This window comes from Synchiropus splendidus, chromosome 1, assembly GCF_027744825.2.
Source record: "Synchiropus splendidus isolate RoL2022-P1 chromosome 1, RoL_Sspl_1.0, whole genome shotgun sequence".
Lineage (NCBI taxonomy): Eukaryota > Metazoa > Chordata > Actinopteri > Syngnathiformes > Callionymidae > Synchiropus > Synchiropus splendidus.
The window spans coordinates 15,190,702-15,205,679 of record NC_071334.1 but is presented as its reverse complement, the minus strand read 5'-3'; the positions used below and the strand labels follow the sequence as shown (position 1 = coordinate 15,205,679).

The window sequence follows — 14,978 nt, the reverse complement described above, 5'->3', positions numbered from 1 at the left end:
GTACCTGAATGAGTCAGGGTGATTAGATTGGCAGGGGATCAGAGATTAACAGCACGTCGTGGTCGGACAATTAGATCCTCTCAGTGGAGAAGACCTGAATGGGTTGGGATTGATTTATGATGTGTGTACATTAAACAGGTCCCGCCGTTGCCGGTTGTTAGTCTTGGGTCTTATCTACAAGACAATATAACTATTTACATTGCTTCAGTTGGAGACACGTGTGGTTTACATTCCGTCTCCAATGCTTTACAAATCACATGGATGAAAGTGACATACCTTTGAATAAGTTTTTGTTCTTCCGTACATCTTTCACGATGGTGCCATTGGTAGCATGAGCTCAGCCCTGAGACAAGTTAGAGTTACTCGCTAGCTGGCTATTGGTTGAGTTGGTGTCTCCTTCAACGTGCTGTTCTGTGCTGATATGTATGAATTACTCTTCTAATTGAAAACTGTATTTTTTCTTGTAATTTTCAGCACTTCAGAAACCAATGCCAGAGGGAGATAATCCATTAAAAAAAAGTTCAGATTGCATAGATGGCATTTCTGACTGAAATACAATAAACACTTCCCCAAATTGTATTGAAAATATGATTTTAATAAAATTATGATTTCATTTTAGCGTGGTCCCTAAACAAACGTGACACCACTGCCTCAGATTTCACTTTCAACATTTCAACTTAGTCTGAGTAATCTATGCATATGCTGATGTATAATATATGAGATCCTACAATCTACTGGTGCATGTAAACAGTGTTATTTACCGCAGGGGGTTACGTTCCGGGACCAGAGTTGTTGTTGATGTTAAAGCACCATAATGGAGGAAAGTAGCAGAAACCAAAATGCAACCCTGGGTTAGCACAGCTCATCAAACACAATCTGTAGTTACAATACTAATGTTAATATTGAGGATTTTCATAAATTAAAACTCATAAAAAAAGAAGAAAAAAAATCCAGTGTCTGAGCTGATATGCACTGGTAGATGTGATTGAATCAACAGTATGAACTGTTGAGTTTCTTGTGTTTTAAATGCTCAATTTACAGAACTGTCATGCACTAAATCCACAGGCTACATAGAGGGAACATTCTATTATTGGGTCTTGTCATGAGCGAGTACAAGTACCAGAGGTGGTATTGGTATCGGAACACCCCCAATGGTTACAGCTATATCTATTTACACATATTCTTTGGGCTGTATTATATTCCACGAATAAACAACAAGTTTTGTAATTCCGTGTTATTCATGGAAAGGTCTGATTAGGAGTTATCTTTTGCTCTCCCGCAGCCATGACTGAAAAACAAAATAAATAAATATGACCCTTATTTGATTTACATATCCAGAGGACCAAAAGAAAACAAGTTATGAAACTGTTTTGGAATGAGTTTCACCAGATGGAAATTGTGATGCTTGGCCACGGCACAAGGTGCATAGGTGAAAAGACCGGTGCCAAATGAATCCCAGAGAGAGCATGAACTGGAAAGGACAGAGGTAATTTCTTTAACAAACTCTGGACCAGATGTTTTCTTTGGCTACACCTCCCAAAAACCCACATGGATCCTTTTGTTCATTTAATCTGATGCATTTGGTGCTTCTCACTGTGTGCACGTTGGTGATTAAAAACCTTAAAAGCTCGATGATCGCTAACAAATCCCCATCAGAATAACCTGTGTGTGATCTGCTGCTTTTCTGTGAGGTGATAGTCGCCAGCACCACTTCTTCACTTGCTGTTCGTCTTCGAGGCATTAATGTGTCAAGGTTTTGGTGGTGTCATCTCCTGTGGAAGAATAGATGACAGCTTCTGCTGCCGGCTGTTCAGTGATTCCTCCGACGTCTGTCCATATCTTCCTCATCTCCCTCTCTCTTTGCTCCATCGCTTCATAGAAGTTGGGATAATTCCCTCTGGGTAGAGCAGTTCCTGATTACGGTTCCATCTCTGGGTCACAGGGTTGCTCATCTTTACCTCACCCATGTATGCAGCCACAAGCTTTTGAAGCAAAGTTGCGACTGAAATCTCACGATGAAGGTGGCACTTTTCATCGTCTTTTCCAGAGGACGTGTAGTGGCAGTTTTTTAAGATAAGGGTCCAGTTGCTGCTGAGGTGCCTGCCGTTCTAGGTGGCTAGTCATTTTCCCGGCATTTTATTTCACCGTTCGTCACACGGTGAGACAATCTCTGCCTTTTCTATCGTGATTGAACCACAATGGGTCCAATCACTAAACCGCCAATGGACGCTGGTTAGGGGAGCAGGTTTGAGAGAGCAGGGGGAGGAGGCTGTCAGCCTGCCATTGTGATGGAATATTATGGGTCAGAGGTCATGTTTACACTGCAAATACTCAATTCGCCTCATGCTTAGGTGAATGGAAGATAAATGGCAGCCATGAGCGAAGAAAACCTGAGTTGACATAGCGTTACATTGACTTTCACTGTCAGTCCCCGTCAACAAAGCCCACAGCTCTCACACACTCGAGTCTACCCTCATGCATTTGTTAGACATGCAAAACAGAGACAGGTGGATGGGCTGGTCAAATTCGCATCAGGTGCTTCATAAATAACGAAAAAACTGTTTCAAACAGTCCTTAATGTGTGTGTAAAGGTGAAACTGTTCTTATGAAAAAGAAACACTGGATTTCGATGAATATAGACTGCCTACAGATAAGTGTAGATAAGCTTTTATACCACACACATACCACAGATATAGACAGTCTTAAATTGAACACGCTCCGTTGGTGTGCTCCAAACTTTGGCACAGAGGCCACAAGTTATCTCCATAAATGTAAAAAGTCTTCAGTCAAAGGATGCACTGGGTAATAACTCCTTGTTTGATATGACAAAGACCCAGGATTGATATTCTTGCTAGGACATGCCATGACTCTCAACCCCTGACTGATTTGGGATCTGGCTAAATCCTATCCCCCTAGACTCCATCCATTCCTTTTTCTTTCCTTCTCCAGCTTCTCTCAGCTCTCACAGCTCATTTCAAAAACCTTAATGCCCATGAACTGTGTTCAGCTGGTTGTGTTTTGGCACATGCCGTTGTTACAATTTCCACAACCTTCAACATGAATGTGGAGAATATGCAGGAAATTCAGTTGTAGAGAAGAAACTTTATTTCAAAGAATTTTCCACACAGCAACTTCTCATCATGGCTGAGCTCAGCAACAAGATGAGGGGGAACATATTTGCATTTCTTTTTGCCCCTCCATCCTACAGCCAGGGTTGGTGGCGACGTCTCTCTATGTTTTTATTCTGGAGAAATTCAGGTCACAACTCAGCTTAACGTCAGGGTGAGACAAGCGACCTCTGCTTCGCTAACTGTGTAATTAGTTCGACTCTGCATGTGAGATCAGTGCAAATGTTTGTTCACTTAGTTGCATTTTTCTTGTCAGAGAAGGGTATTGATCAACCCGAGAACAGAAATTCATTTGGTGCAATTCTAACTTGTATAGAAGCAATGTTCTGTGGGCTTACTTTTTTTGTAAAAAAAAAAACAACAACAAATAGATCTTCTTTTGGATATTTTAATACATTTCAGAAAACAAAATTTAAAAAAATACCATGGCAGTAATCTCAACAGTGATGAAGTTTAATCAATATTTCTTAGTATTTTAGTCATTTTCTTTCATGATTTCTCCCCAATTCTCCTGGTATTGTTATTGTTTAGGTGTCTACAGCACAGTTCTCCATTTTTAAGCTACTGTTTGGTGCATCTTTGGTAGAGCAAGGGACAACAATGCAGCATCAACAGGTTTCTTTTATTAGAACACACTAAATAAAAAAATGGTAATAATAATAAACCACAAATGAATTAAAAATAAATCAATGAATAAAATAAATACAAATGATGGCACAACCTTCTACCAAAACTTCTTACTTAACCAATGTATGAAAACAAAGTGATTCTTTTGATGATCAAGTTCCTGTTCCGGTCATGTGTTATGGGCTGTTGTGACTCTGTGCACGCTTCACAATGTTGGCTGACACGAAGAAACAGGCTTTTAGCTAGGATTTTGAAACACGGCGTCCAAAACCGCGCCCCTAAACTCACCCTCTCCCGACACACCATGTCGACTGACAACTAACAACTATCGCTGTAAACATCTATTTGTACCAAAAATAACTTGATAAACAAGTATCTGAGTCAAATAACAAACGTTGACAGACATGAACTCAGTGACGTGTACAGCTTTGTCTACACCTTATTCATGTATTTATGCAAGGTAAGCATGCAACTATATCAGCCGTGATGGTTTTATAAACTTTCACAACCACAACATTCATTCATTCACACAATACGTATATAAAGCCTTGTCGCTCGATTAAATAAATAGAACTACTCCAATTTTGATCCCGGTTAAGCTACCGCAAGATTACGGCGATAAACAAATATGGCGACCGCGATGGCCAAAATACGGTTGCAAAAAGTTTGAGAATCTGCAAATTTGGATTATATTCGGCGAAATTACCGGGCGGAAACACAATTTAATGTAAACCAGTGAGATGACACTATGAGTTGGGCATTATACAGGCACTAATAATACATCCACGGCGTCCTGCTGAGGAAACAGGGTGTCCGGTTTTGAGTGCTGGAGGGCGTCCATTTTTTCATGTTTTGCAGTTTATGCGTTCACCGGACACCCAAGACGGCCTCTAGCTAAAAGCCTGTGATGGAGCCATAAAAATCTTTTAACTTGATTGACTTTGTTGACTGTGTGGGAAAACCTATTGAGCCTTTACAAGCCTTATCTAACTGTATGGTTATTCACTAAAATGTTGTTTTCTTCTTTCAGACTTCATCCCACGAGTAATTGCGAGATTGTCCCACTGATGTTCTGATGCTGTGTTCAAGACGACAATACATTTGGTAAGGTCCCCGGAGCACCTCCTTTGCATTTGTTCACGGTGGAAGCCAACACATATGACCAGCCTATCTTTCAAGAAACACTGCTTTAATTTTAGATGCTTACAAAGCAGAATTCCGATTGTCCTGTCATGTTAGATCTTTTGTGTGGGAGAAATTTCATCTTTTCAGTCTGGTCCAACTCAGTTCTCTCAGGTTTCTCGTGCAGCAGCTTGGAATATAAATTGCCCTCCCAGGTCCAGGGAGCGATGTGGATGGTTGTCTATAATGAGTTTGACACTGTCAGGACAGATAAGCGATATGAGCAAAGGAACTTTTTCAGACTTTTGATGCAGACCATCCTCCCACATAATTTTTTATTCCCTTCTCCCGAACTATTGAGAAGAGCTGCAGGCAGAGCAAGACAGGACTTTGATGTTGAGGATGATGGTTTGCAATCCCGCTCTTGTCTTCTCTGGCGCTGCCTCCCGCGGCATCCATAACACATCATCCCATCATTCGAGCCTCATCTCACCGCCTCGCCAGGCAATGAGGAACCTCGCGTCATCTTTCTTCCTCTTAATGTGTGTGTTGTCCCGCTATTTATCGAGCCACACTTACATGCTCTTTTTGTTTGTGTGTTTGGAACAAACAAGTTGTCACACACCTCGTCTTCTCTGGATGCCTCACATGAAATGAAGCATCCTGCTGATGCTTCTTTATGCGAGTGGTGGAGTGTGAGGAGCTGCTGGCAGCCACATGTGGGAAATAAAACATGAGATTTGGCTTCTAAAGAACAGAATTTTTCAACCAGTGTGCGGAAGCTGTGCCTCACATGACTACTTAAAAAAATGGGTCTTAGATGATTTTCAATCTTTTGCTAATATGTGTTTTATTTCTGACGTTTGGAGAATGGTTATGGGTGCTTTGTTAGCACCTACTTTGGAGGTCAAGTTTTATTTAGATTGCTATGAAGGAAAAAAGAATCAGCGCAGATGAATTTATGCTGCATCCACACTGAGACGCCGTGCCAGTGTTTTCTAAAAACAAAGTTGTTTGTGCCGTCCACAGAGATTTACAGTACAGGTAACTATTCACATGTGCATGGCACGTCTGTATCACAATGATCATCCGCTGCTCATTGCAATGACAGACTACTTGAAGATTTTGTGTCGACAACTGTTGTTGCCGAATGTACACTAGTGTCTTGTTTGCTCGTTTCCTTCGGGACTTTCGAGGAGACCGCCGAGACAGACAGGCTGTGACATCATTTTCAAAAAGATCTGGATCCGCTGTCCACACATGGATCTGGTATTTTCAAAGCTATTCACTCTGGAACCGGCTTCAAAAAGTATCGGATACAGTGACTGAAAACTTGCACACTGGACGTGTTTTTTATTTTTAAAACACAAAATTTGCACATTTCCATCTTATGCAGTAAAAAGCAATGTCGATAAAAAAAATAAATAAATAAAATGAAATGGATATAAGTAAGTAGAAAATGTACTCACTTCAGCCCTTCTTGCCTTTATTGTAGTGGCCATGTGGAGTTAGACCTGCTTTGACAAGCACATGCCTGTCTTTCGGTGTGTCTTCATACATCATGCACAAAGCTGTGGACATTTTTTCTTAAAGCAGAGCAATGTGGGTGGTCCTGGAATGAGACTAACTGTCTCACGATTAAGTGCAAGGTGTTGATTTGAGTGAGTGAAAAGTAGGTTTGCAAGGTTAAAACTGAATGATGCTGATACAGTGTCCTTCATTCTCGTGTGTGTGTGAGTGAGATAAACACATCCGAATGTGAAATGCCACCGTTGCACGGAGGCTGTGGCCTATTTCAGAAATAATGGCTCTATAATTAAAATGGATTGCACAGTGTCAGTGAAGACATCTCCCACTTTGTTTGTGTAGAGCTGGACATAAAGTTAAAAGATAAAGTTGAACTTCCATTTGTGACAATTAATTTCTGTCATTTACAAAGGCACTTGATTTACTGTCCCGCTGTTGTGCTAGTTTGCGCGTTGGGCTAGAAACCTCACGCCACGTTTATCCTCCTGGGTTCATATGAATGAGAATGATAATTGATTCTTTGGGGTTTTTGGGAGATTATCCAGCAGAATATTTTAATAACATTAGGACAGCAGCCACCCAGGACAAAGACTGGCAGCTGTGCTTCACAAAGGTTTCATCCCCATTTGTATTCTGTCCATTCTTTGCAATAAAAACAGGTTAGTGCTGTCAGAATTCAAGTGGAATTGCAGGGGATTACAGTGTAGGGCCGTGTGTTTTCCTCTCACTTCACTCTCATACGGCGAGTGCCTATCTTCCTCCTTCCCTTCCTCACTGCGCTGTTCTTTTGTATGCACTGAGTGTGTTTTTAGACCTTGGCAGGCCGCTGATTATGGCACTGTGGTACAGGAACTGTGTTTTTATTTTTCTCCTGTATGCAGCAAATTTACTGATAAAGATGGGAAGAAACAGCCGGTGAGATGATAAGAAGCGTGGACTACTGGGACCTCCAGAGTTTCCTGATAAACCATTGAACTCCCAGGACTGGACAATGGCACATTGGATTTTGGATTATTTATGTTTTAGGCGCTATACCAACATCGGGAGAAAGTTTTGTTTGGATTACAAAAGGTTGTCATCTCGCCTCGTATCTTCCACCAGGTGGCATAAGGAAAATATAGTGAAAATGTTCTGCATTATTCTCATCAGAATGAGTGACGGCAAATGTTTTCAGGCCAAACCAGATCTAAAAATAAGATAATGTGTGTTTGGTTTTCTTGAATAGAAGTTGCTGTTTGACTGACCAACAGATTTGTGTGGTGACTTTGGTCAAATTTAGAACAAAATGTGGCGACCAGTAGCATCAGTTCACTCCAAGGTCCTTAGTTATTAGGGCTGACACAATGTGCATTTGGCCCGATTCGATATTGTCCCGATACTTGGGTGCTGATATATATATATATATATATATATATATATATATATATATATATATATATATATATATATATGTAGTGTAGTCACAATGAGTCCTTGGTCTACATTTGACAATAGTTGATGTTTGAAAATAAAAGTTTGTCACGAGTGTTATTAAACTTGTGTGTTTGATCGGCTGCTGTGCTGACAAGGAGACGTGATTGAGCCCAACTTCCCAAAGGTTTACCAGGGAAGGGATATGACATTGCAAATTGCCGCCGTCATAATGCTGGAAAAAAATGATTGTGGTCAGAAATATTGATGTATAATATTGTCTCATTTTTTTTTCCCCCAGAGCTATTATTTCTGAAAAGTCTTTGACTTTCCAAAGTAAGGTGCAGGACTGTTCATGTCCCTTTAAAAAGAACATTCCTAATAAATGTCATTACCTTCAATGTCTTTTCAGAGGTCACAACGCTGTTGCTAGCACGTCCTGGAATATGACAACAAAGCAAAAGCAATTCCAAAAACAATACATAATCAAACTTGTGACTTGTGATTCAAACCAACAAACAATAACTTAAGAGTGAATGTCCTCTTCTTATAGGTTTTTATTCGAATAACTACTGAATGATTGGAATCTATTATACATTTGTGCAGTAACTGAAACAGCTCATCACGATTACACGGCAGCGATGGACTTGACTGAGATATTGTTGGAAGTGTCAGCATTTGCTGCCCCTGGATATCAGGACACTGTACTGCTCGATCACTTCTTGGTCGTAACACGATGTTTATGTGCGTGGGAGAAATGGAGGAATATGAAGGAGGCCGTGCCCCAGGTTTAAGAGCGTTGGTTCAGCAGGCTCAGGAGGTAGCAGAGGGCAGTCAGAGCAACACATTTCCACAACTGGAGGAGAGCAAGTTTATGTTTGTCTGCAACCTGCCAGAAATGGAAGTCTGATAAAGTGACGGGTAGATTCCGCCAGGGAGAGTGACCTGCACCTCAAGCTTTCCGTCTTCAACCTCACACTGTCTCAGTTTAAACACTGAAGTGATAGAAAAAGGCTCCAGACACTGAAGATTGATGAAAGTCCTCTGGCTCTGAATCTGATTTAAACTTTTTATTTTACTTTTTCTGTTCCGTTTATTTTTCTGAAAACTTTCATTCAGTCTCACTTTCCAAATGTCTTTTCCACACATTCACAATCAGACTTTGTCATCTAGAGCTGTAAACTGGCAGCACATGAAGAAAACAGAGCGAGCAGCTGCTCGTGCATTTACGATCAAGCGTTTGGCAGTTATGGGCTGCGACTGACACTATTACAACTGTATCACATTTCACTCGGATGATGCACTTAAAACGGAGGCAGACTCTAGATAAGGCGGACAATTACTCTGTGGAGAAGTTGAAGGATTTTTTTGTTTTTTACATCATTATGGACCTACAGTGCTACTTTAAGATCTGCCATGTGATCATGGTGTTCATTTTCACTAGAGAGAGGAGTGTTCCTCTGGAAGACCTTATTCTCAGTCATTGTTGAATATCATATCAATAATTCTTCCATGCCATTCTGCCTTTGTTTCAGTGAAGAGACAAGGCAAACTATATGTTTTACGGAAGCAACTAAATAAAGAAGTGAACGTGACTTTGATGTGAAGGTGCATGTGACAAAAGAGGAATCGTCACATGACTCCACAAGATCCAAGCCGAGCTGGTGATATGGAGCCCAGGGGCGAGCTGTTCATTGTGCCTACGCACACAATAGGATCCAAATGGATTTCAAAGAGAAATGTGACCATGGTCAGACACTGTTGCTCCAGGCTATCGCTAGTTTTGTTCCCCCTCAGAACAAAGTAAGCTTGAGTGAAACATAATCAGTCCTTCGCTCATTCCCAGGAATCCAGGGGTCACACACGCCGTCAAGCCACTCACCAACAGCGTCACGTCGGTGGGGACAGTTTTCTTCACCATCCGCTGAAGGAGAGAAATGTGATACACAAATTTAACACACACACTTTCACACACAGGCAAGAGAGTGTGAAAGGTACTATCCTGAGTTAAGTGTGATGCCCTGATGTGGGAGAGTGAGAGAGAGAGTATTGATCAGTATTTGATGCCTGCAAGCCGGTCGTCTCCGATGTCTCCCCATAGGTTCCTCACTGACCTTCTCTGAATATCAGCACGCACATACACATGCACACATTGTCTATGAACTGTGAACGGTGCTTATGCTTGATGGAGCTGGTGTGAGAGGACGTTGGGGGAGTTTTTGTAGAGGGTTGAAAGACAAAGGGTAGGAAGGGACTTAAGGGAGAATTTAGCTTTGGGCGCATGATGGAAAACAAATGGAGTGACTCAGAGGATCCATTATGTTTGTTGGATAGAGAGGGGATAGATGGAAGAGAGATGAATGGCACAGACCTTAAGGATGTGAATAGATGTTAACATGCATTGATGGACCAGACTATAAACTAAACCAGCTCATGGCTACTGACTCCGTTCCTTACACTCAATCCCTTTATAGCGTTCAGACACGCTTATTATCTGTGCCAAGCAGGCTTTTAGCTAGGATCTTGAAACGGGGCGTCCCAAGCCCCGCCCACAGCCCATAACTCCGCCCCCATTCCGTTCACCTCCCGACTGACTTAAAACAACTTAACGAATTAACATCATATTTTTACAAACTATCTATAGTTTTGTTCATCTTCTTTCATATACATATGCATATGCAGTGAATCTGTGATGGTTTTCTAAACTTTCGCACATTAAAACATTAATTCATATATATATATATATATATATATATATATATTATCCGGATGTGATGACACTATGAATAGGGCTTTATACAGGCATTAATAATCGGACATACACTGTATTTTCACATTTTGCTCTTTGTCCTGTGGACGCCCAGATGCCGTCCTAGCTAAGAGCCTGGTGCCAAGTGTATGTTAGCGATCATTTGGCATGTTGTTCCTTTCGGACCGTTTTGGCTGGGGTGAAAGAAACATGCAGTAAAAGTGTCATTGTTGTACTTGGGATGTGTCTCATCTTTGCACAAACTTGAAAAAAAAAAACTGTGATGTAAGCTGGACTAAATCCTCAATGGTCACCGTCATTGGTCCTCTCAGCCTTGGTCATCTTCGGTCCTCTCAACCTTAATCTCCGTTGAGTTCTCATGTATTCCTTTATTTGCCGACTGGAACAGCCAATGTAATAGAAATGCTTATTTCTACTTGGACAACAGTTTCCAGGGTAACAGAGGCAGGAGAGTGAAGGCCAGTGACTGCACTCTGCTTTTACTCGCAGTTTTATCACCAGTGTGTTTAAGCCTGGCTATCTGGTCACCTGAGGTTTGCAGAGGAGGGACGCAAATGTCTTTATCAGCAAAAACATTATTGCAATTTTTGTTCCTCTGGGATTGGGTTTTAAAATGTGCTATTTGCGTGCTTTAGCAGGTGAGGCATTTTTCATTGTCAGGACTGGAAGACTGATGAAAAACTGGGAACCTGAGTGCCTCCCAGCCACATACAGGCATTTCCCCTAATCACTTCATCTCATCTTTTATTACCGGAGAAAGTCATTCTCTTGTGGGGTTCTGGCTTTGCAGACAGCACTTCTGCCTGCGGCACTGGACAGTTTTACACTGATAGGGATGAGCCAAGTCAAAATGACACGACAGTTTGTAGCATATTCTCCATGTTTTCTGTTCAGAGACACAAAACCAGATTGTTTAAAGGGGCCCGCTTTTACCCTTGTTATATACAGTGCTCAAGTCAAGGTCAAATGTACTGAAGTATGAAAGAACAATGTTCATCCATTTTTAAGTCATTTACTTTACAAAATAACAAATATGGTGTCTACAAAAACCCTGTTTTTTGGCCCATTAGGTCAGTGAGACAGATGTCACTATGGCTTACTCGTGCTCTTACGGACTTTTTGGCTGAGTCCAAGAAGTGTGTTCTTGGCTGTGAGGGAGAGAAACATGTATTTGTTTTTCCTAAAAACCACACTACGAAAGCTCTGTGTTTTAAGTTGGTTTTACAGAGAACAGCCAAGTGGTACAGAAGTTTTGATAGGCATCACATTTCACAGTGGACAGTGTCACGTTTCAGTACATCGCAGGTTTGGCATCACAACTGAGGTGCATTCCCAGAGCTCCACTAATGTGTCCTGGATCAGAACGTCCAAACTGTGGTGAGCATCATTAGCTGGCAACTCTGGGTCTGAACAATCACAAAGGGAATAATTTAGCGCTGCCAATATTTAGTAAATTGAAACCTGTATGTTTAGTTTGACAAAACAACAAACGCTCTGGCAAGTAAACATGTCAATCATTTTGGGAAAAAAAAATGTTTTTTTTTATTTTAATTGAAGCTACTATTTTAGAATGTGAGATTTTTGTTTGCAAAAAATGCCCCCTTTAAAAAAAGCATTATATTAACATTGCATTCATTGTTTGGATTCAGCATTACACCCAACACCCTCTTCTTTTCAAAACAGTCCTGATGCACTTGGACGACCAAACGCTTTATCAGCAACGTGAGCTGCAACAGCTGATCCGCTGACCAGCCTTCACTCCGAATCAATGAACATTTGTTGCCCATGACCTTGACGCCGGTTCACTGCTTTCCTTCCCTTGCTTCCCTCCCGCGTGGGTTGGACAACTGCAGCCTGGGAACACTCAACAATATCTGCACTTGTTTTGGAGAACCTCCGAAACATAAGGCAGAATTTACGACGCAGTCGTCTGTTGTTAGAAAGACAGGGCGACAGTGTTTTCAAGGCTACAATTACCAGCACTTTGAAGGAGTCAAATTGGACTCTACCTGTATTGGAGGCAGCCTGTACTCAAAAAAAAAAAGATAATTATAGTTATGTGGTGCATTTACATTCTTTAAATCAATATGAAATGGAGCGAAGGGTTGTGATGGAAGCATAAACCTCTTGGCCTCCGCTTAACTCTCCTGAGAAGATAATTACAATGACTTTGTATTGAAGGGCAAAATGGAAAAAAAAGTGAAATGAAAACTCACTAAACAAATCTTCTGCTGAAACATAATGAGTAAAAGGTAGAGTTGTCTAATTATAGTCAAGTGTTGCTTTGCTACCTTGTCATGGCTCTTCCGTCTGATCTCTTTCCTGCTTTATTCTCACGTTTGTCACCTGCACAGTTGAACTAAAAACTTGGACACTCTGGGGTCCGCATCTAAAGATAGATGGCTACAAACAGATATCAAGCGCCGCATTAGCACAACAATGGGAGTGGATCATGTTTGATGATCGCTTTGTTTGTGCCAATGTTTGTCAATTTCACATCTTCAGGCTTCCGTTTAAGGAGAGGAACTGAGCGAAGGCTGGTGTTGCCAGGGGTGGTGGCAAGAGCCGGGGCAACAGAGAGAGGGGAAGGGGAGCGGGCGCTATATTTATCCTGACCTGCGTGTGTGTGTGTAAGGGGAGTGACAGGTGCGGGGTCATTATGGAGGATCACAGTTGGACCGATAATGGGGCCTCATCTCGGGACTACCTACGGTCTATATTTAACAACTTGTACTCGTGATTTGTGTGGTACGTCAAAGAGTGTGTGTCGATGGAAGGGATTACAAATGTATGCTGGGACGTGAAAAAGCTTGCATTGGAGTGCGTGGGTGGGGATTTGACTCTGGCGCTGCTGTCTCTAGGGAGACTGGCATCTGTGTTTGCTCAGGCAACCCTGACTTGCCTGAAGTTTGTCAGTGGTGGCTCCACCTAACTTAGAGTTGTGTGCTGTCTGATGCATGGACTGAAGACCGAAGTGTGCCCACGCTGACAATGGACTGTTCATACCGCTGGATCAAATCGGACACAATGAACCGACCTGTTGCGACACTAAACAGTTCTTACATTTGCATCTAAAGAATTACAGCTCTATTAAATATTACTTGGTTGTAGCGTTGATAGACAAAATAAAACAGATGCTACAATGTGTCATCAGAATTTGAAATCTGTTTTTTTAAGATTTGTTTTTTCCCACTGCAAAAGTAAATATCTCTCAAACGTTGTTGACTGAAGGCGTCCGGTAGACAGATGATACTTTTCCTTGGTCTCTGACAGAGCAGGAAATTTACTTGCCTGGGGAAAGGCAAGACTCTGACCGAGTCAAACTCAGTTACACAAGCAGGCAACATTTTATGCACAGTGCAAGATGCTAGCAAAAAAAAGAAGAGTTAAAAATTGTCAGTCCTTTACAGGAGATGTTGAAGCAACACGGGCCAATGTGAGCGTTTTATATTCATATTGAATTTAAATTTGTGGGCGATGACTTGGTGGGTAAGATTTGGCTTTGAGGTCACATGTTTTCGACCAAAACTGAAGCGCTAATCGATGCTTCCTCAGAGAGGTTGGGCTGCTTTAGTTACTGTTGCTAACGTCCATAACTCACTCGCTCATGAATGTGAGTCATCAATCATCAGCCGGACCCTTCACCCCTGCCCCGGACCACTCCGACACGCTTCTTCAGGGATTGCATCAGTTAAATCATTACAGCGTAATTTGAGAGTGAGAGGTCGGTGGCTCAGCAGGGAGGCGGTTATTTTTTCTGCTGTCGCCCATGCCAGACCAGAAAACCAAGGTCATTTGTGCTTGAGGTGTTTTGGTGACTTGGCTCAGAGAGGATGGTCCCTAGTTTTGGATGTGGGGTTGGATGAGCGAGGGGGCTGGTGCAGCGGAGGAGACTAAAATAGAGAGGTGAGAGGTTTACAAAGATGTGTGGAGGAGTTTGGGGATCTGCACGGGAGCCGTTCATCTGCCCGGAGCGAAGAAAGAGGTGGAGGAAGGCCAAGATGATGGAGGCACGGAGAGGTGCTTCTGTGAGGGTTCGTTATTTAATCTCTGGTCACTGAATTGAAAGTGGGAAAACTTGGCAGTCCGCCTCGGGTGAGGGAGGAAAGGCGGGAGGCGAGCAAATCCAGGGAGTCAATTAAAACTGCTATTAAAACTGCGTAAATTTGCATCTCGTTTGAGGCGCCGCGAATTTATACTCCCGACTTTTCTTTCCTTTATTTCGCCTCTTTTTGTTTTCTTGTCTTCAGGCTTTGAGGGTGAATATGAAAGACTGGAATGCGCTTCATCAAATTAACTCAATCCTCTTTCAGTTTCTTTAGAAAATGAGCAAATGGTTAAAAGCACACATGAAGAAAAAGCTGCGGGCGGAAGGGCGACGTTCGGGGGACGAT

At 41.9% G+C, this 14,978-nt stretch overlaps 1 protein-coding gene across 1 annotated transcript in view; it reads left to right on the top strand.

Annotated features, from left to right (window-relative positions):
• Positions 1-14,978, top strand: part of sema6bb (sema domain, transmembrane domain (TM), and cytoplasmic domain, (semaphorin) 6Bb) — a 133,120-nt gene that overhangs the window by 27,650 nt on the left and 90,492 nt on the right. Inside the window, exon 2 of the mRNA XM_053859558.1 lies at positions 4,786-4,859. The gene's annotated coding sequence lies outside the window, so the exon portion shown is untranslated. The remainder of the gene's footprint in view (positions 1-4,785; positions 4,860-14,978) is intronic.